Genomic DNA, 6,215 nt, shown 5'->3' on the forward strand with positions numbered 1-6,215 from the left:
CACAAACTCCTTTTCCCATTTTCTTGAGTCAATTTGACTCTGACCTCAGCTTTAGAAGCTGATGTTAACAACAACTTCACTCCATTTATTATTTATATTATGAATAAGGGTGAGGATTTAGAATACAAGAAATGGTCGCATGTAAAGTTTGAATCACGCCATCATGGCATAAATTTGTAGGCCAAACCGGAAGACACATTTTTCATGGGTTCTCAGGAATTTCCTATTGATTTTTAGAATAGCTGATGTGTAAAATAAGGTCTGTGATGAACATGGAGAAACTGTTCCACAAAAACAGTCATAACTAAAATGAATTTTGAAGCCTTTTTAAAACGCAACATGCTTAAGTTGCTATATATCAAATTCAACTTCTGAATGGTTGTAGTTGTTGTCCTTATGTTGTTGGCACAGATTAGACAGAACTTTGTATGCTTTGAATTAAAACAAAGCATATTAAGTACCATTTCCCAGATGTGGTAATGAGGCGTCTCTTTATTTTGGTTGTATTTTTATAGCATTTTTTAAACATGTCATTCACATTGTAACGGTGGCACGCCCTTGCAAAAGGATTTTTTTTATTTTAAATTAATTAATTCGGGTGCCACCTTAATTAATTAAGGTCTACCACACATAATAATTTATACCAGGATAGCTCATAAGCCACCAGTTACACAAAAACAAATTGTATTTGCAATAACCTCCTTCACAAAACATCCCACAAGAAAGATTTAGTGTAAATATATATATTATTCTTTTAACAAAAGAAACAAACAAAAAAATAAACGATAACATTTTCTCACAACAGAGGTTTGGTACAAAAACGGATCACAATGCCTTTGATGTAGGTCGTGTGGTGTAGGCTCGCAGTAATCAATAGTCCATGATTTGCAAAATATAACTCAATTTATCACATTTATTACACTCATATGCAAATCGTCACGCTCAAAAATAATCATACAAATATAGCTGCGAGCAGCGATGACGGGCCCAAGTTTTAGTTACCCTAAAAGCACCGGGGTGGGCACGTCATTGCTGCTCGCAGCTATATATATATATATATTTTCTCGCCATAAATTCGTTTCCTCGCCACGGCCAAACCGTTCGAGATATCAAAAATCCGTCTGCAATTTATCATCCTCAATGTCTTGCCTTCATGCTGACCAAGTTTGGTGGCTAAAGGTTACCCTAAAGTTCCACTTAACTAAGTTCCCCTTAGCTGTTTTAAATTGATTCTCTGTTAAACACTGCTTCATGGGGCTTATTATTGCTTTAATTTATTTCTAGACAAAATTGTTGGCATTCCTATTCCTATTTCTTATTATTATTACTATTTTTTTGCCTGGGCCTAGAAATGAAATGTAGTTATGTAGAAATAATTTGTCTTTCAATCTGCAGCATACTGAACATGAATATATCAGCAGAAGAAGATTTCACATTCAAAGCAGCAAGAAAGTTGATTGCCCAGCAAAACTATATGTCAGATATATATTAAGGTAAATTTTACTGTCATGACTCATTTAAATGCACTCATTTAATATTTATAACTTCATTACCATTATAATGGTGAAAAGAGTGCACCCTTTAGTTCTGTCTCATGTAAGGGTGTTGCAACATAATACATGGGACTACTTAAATGGGTATTTCTCAGACAGATACTCATTATGGTATGTTGTTCTTGACAGATTTTGCTGTTGGAGACAAAAGTTCTAGAAGTGCAAAACAAGCAGCTACAAAGAGGCTTCTGGAGTCAATAAAAGAGAACCCCACTGCCACTTCTGAAGTAATTCATGTCAAAATACCTTTGGCAGAAGCACACAAAAAGTCATTTCTCAAATAAGATCTACCACGGGGTACTTGACAAAATACATGAATATGTTTCACTTTCCTGAAGAAGGTTCTGAAAACCTTTGTCCAGAAAGAGCTTTCAGGCATTAGAAGTGTTCTGCCACACCCACAGGACCCATCATACTACCCATCAAGCCATGTTGTTACTCCCCTCGAGTTTTAATAAAGGCTCAAGTCGTTCCTGGGTTTTAACGGGCATTTATTTGGTGACAGAATCTTCAAACATGTCTTGACATGTTCCTTTATTGCCATATATTGGCATATTGCCATCAGAACTGGTATACATGAAACACAGAAAGCCTAAATTAACCTTAAACTTGTTTTTAACAAAAAGAAATAAACATGAAATTATTATTGGCCATGAGACATTATTTATTTCAATCATATGATTTTTATATTCTTATATATATATATATATATAACAGTGAATCATATTGAAGTGAAATATATGAGTTGCCTTTGACGACAGCTACACATGTTATTCAAAACCATGTGCATCAGGCCTTGCTTGCTGGAAAATACTCTGGCTTTGATCAACTGCAACTGGAAAAGAAAATTGATGAATGGAAATTAACAGATTCAGGTGCCCAGTTTTTCTTTAGGCAGTGCACAGAGAAATGGTCCTACTTGATACCACTTACAGAACCACCTAAATATGCATTGCCCCTGTTTCTGGTTGTTGTTCAGACTAATGTTGGCTACAAACCGGCTGCTGAGTTTATATGTGAAAATGAGACAACCACAGCGATAGCCGAAGCTCTTAAGATCCTGAAACAGTGGAACCTGCATTGGGAGCCAAAGTACTTCATGGACCATACATTTCCAAATGCACAGAAGTATTTATGCGCATTCCACCGTGAGCAAGCTTGGATACGATGGACAAGACAAGGTACAGTCCAGCTGAAGTGAATTACTTTTTTATTTTTATTTTTTTTATACCAGAATTCCATTATAGTCTTTACTTTTCATTATAATCCTGGATATGTGATATGTGATTTGCGTTTTTTTTATGTATTTATTTATTTATTTTTTACTTTTCATTAGAAGTAAACCAATACATCCTTAAATTTACATTTCAGTTTTTCAAAGTACTTTCAGTAATGTATTGCATTGTTTTCTTAGTTTTTTGTATTTACATTTAATTTGTACTGTAAATTAGTCATCTGAAACATAGGTAATAGATAGTGCCCCAAGTGAATCATCTTGTGATAGGGAGGTTGACACACTGAAGGAGAGCAAGGTTTACAAGAAGTCATTTGAAGTCAGACATTATGTTGATACAAGGTGGCTATGTATTCGGGAGGTTAGGTACTGCACTGGCACTGTTCCGTTTTTCATTGTTCCCGTGTTCAATGGTTGTACAGTGCATTTTAGATTGGTATAAAAGGAACAGGCCATCATTTAGTTTTCTCTGAATTATTACGCCCTGTCAACACCAGACAAACACAACAAAAGTAAGTCGTCGTCATCACTGATTCAGTCTACGCTTGATTATGGTAGTTGCGCTGAGTTCAGGAAATAGATGCCTCAATCTATTTTGCGCACTGTCTGGACTAGTTTAGGATATTCGCTTTTATGCATCCAGTGTAGACTGGGTGTAATGTTCCGCTCTTTCTGCATCGACTACCTTTATCAAAGTAATATGTTCTTTTCTTTTTCAGCGGTGGTGTAGGGCCTATGTGCCACAAGGATTCTCTGTGGCAGTTACCTCCAACAATGGAGTTGAGGCTCTCAATAAATCATTGAAGAGCTTCTACCTCAAATTTTCTGGAACAGGAAGTCTTACATCTCTGCTTGAAACTATGATATGCGATTTCATCCCAGAACAGTTGCTCTCCTACTGTAGACTCAACTTCATCTACAGTAGTGAATGCAAAACATACAATCCAGATGTGCCAACGTTCCTGAGAGACAGACCCAGGAGTTTTGTCAAACATTGCTTAAACAGTATCCAAGCAGCTTCCATCTATTCAAGAGAGCATGTCAAGGTACTTGAAAAGGAATCTTTCAAGGTAAAGAGTGAGACAACCTCTGCATTGTACAGAGTAGGGGTGTAAATCGGTCAGTTCATCACAATACGATACGATATCGATTCCCTCAGCCAGCGATACGATATTTGCCGATACCTCAAAAAATTCTGCGATACGATTACGATTTGATTCAGGGCTATATCGATCAATTAATCGATATTTAGATATTATGTTCACACAACCAGTTACGTTTTTATTAACTCACAAATGCAACCAAAATATATAACATGAACGTTTAATTAAGCTCTTTGAAAATTGCACACCCTCTCCCAATTGGGACATTTACAACAGAAGAGCTCATTTGCAAGTAGGCCTACATTCTTGTTCATTTTCATAAATCATATTTTTTTATTATTATTGTGCACTCCAAGTAATATCAGTCAAACTGCAGCTGGGTTGTTTAAAAATTATTATTTAAAGTATTTTTTTGTATTAAAAAATACAGGTAAATTACTTTTTTTTTTTTTTTTTTTTTTGCAGAGCAGAGCAGATACATTCACATTTCATCTTTCTGAGTCAAACAAAACCAAGTAATTGCTATGATAAATAATACAACACTCGGTTAATCTTTGTAACGTTGATCTCCTCAGATGACATACACGGGTTTCTTGTATACAAACAATACTGGATGCGCGCGCATCCAGGAGGCAGAAAACCGCTATCTGTTATGCCGAGTTCTGTAAAAGAACATTGTAATTAACGTAGATTTCGCATTGTTTGTAATTTCTTGTTGACTCAATAATAAACGGCAATTTCAGATTTGGATCTGTTTGTTTGTGTTTCATATTAATATAACATTATGTAAAGCGTCCAACTGTTTACGAATCAAAATCCGGACATACTGTGATGCATGTATGAATTATCATGTTAGACTAAATTAGTAATGTAATAGCCAATGTTAGCAGTGCAGCATCTATAGAGCCCGAATTTGCTTTTATATAAGTTAACCTTGTTTACGTTACTTTACGACCTGCAACATTTCATGACTGCACTCATATAACGTTACTTTACTGTAAATCAAAGATTTGACGATGGATTATGTGGGATGGATTTTGTGGGAAGCCTTAGTACCTCCGACCGTGGCGATTATATTAAAAAACGTACTCTCAGCAGTGGTGAGATCTTGCCGGATCCCTACGCAATACATGACGATCTTTGGATTGTGGATGACAAGAAGTGGCTAGCAATTGTATGGCCTGATATATATAATTATCTTATTCAGACACCAAGTGTGTATACAAGAGAAATGATTAGAGCGTGCAAATCCCTTGATGCATACAACTACGTGCTATGTGGTCATGTGCAGCTCATCAAATTATGAATAGAAAGAATATAACATACAACTTCCTCCTTCTGTCCCACTCTTCCATTTGCCTAGATTTGGAATTACTTGCAACATGTATAATTTAAATGAGCAGATAAAACACAACAGATAGGCCTGCATGTAAATAAATTACGCAACAACTCCTTGGCATTTTGACTTAGCGACAACACCACCACTATGCTACTAGCCTAAACCCTTTACTCCGGTACGAAGACCGCAGGTCTTTCTTTCTGCCTCCTGTGGTTGCGTGCGCAAGCAGTGATGACGTCGCTGAGAAATCCATGTATAGACGCCTGACAAACTTTGTTGTTGTGATTAACGTACGTAACGTTACACCGTACACGCAATACAGTGAGCTTTTCCTTCACCACTAAACGAGCTGCTAGGTTCCGTGAAAATGTTTCAGCTTTTATTTTCCTTTTACGCCCCGAAGATATCACGGGTTCATCAAGTTCATTGAAATTATCCATCCTCGATCACTTTTAGTCAGCTTTGACGAAACTCCTCTTAGCCAGTGAGTCTTTTCAAAGTGACATAAGACCTGAATAGGCCTACTGCGCGCTGAGTCGCTAAAACGGACTTATCGTGTTGTGTTCACCAACAAGGTTGCGACTGCTTGTCTGTTTCTGCTGTAAAACATGAACTCGCAATGCCTTGACAGCGGACAATACCGGCTTTTGTGAAAAAACACACGGCAGACAGTATGGTTGGTGAGTAAACGAAAATGTGCGCTTTGGCAGAAGGATGTTACGTGAGAATGTGGAGAGTGTCAAAATAAAGGTGTATATAGAAATTTTACGTGTGGAATCGATGCATCGTATCGTTAGACGTTATATCGATGCATCGATCCATATCGATGTTAGGCCTACACCCCTACAGAGTAGAACTTGGTGACTCTGAACGGTACCCATCTTGTGAATGTGTGCTCTTCAGAACAACGTTCTTACCATGCAAGCATTTCTTTGCTGTTTTTTTACTTTTGCCTTAGTCCTCTTCCTTACCCAAGGAAACAGACA

This window comes from Rutilus rutilus, assembly GCF_951802725.1.
Source record: "Rutilus rutilus genome assembly, chromosome: 6".
NCBI classification, from domain to species: Eukaryota; Metazoa; Chordata; class Actinopteri; order Cypriniformes; family Leuciscidae; genus Rutilus; species Rutilus rutilus.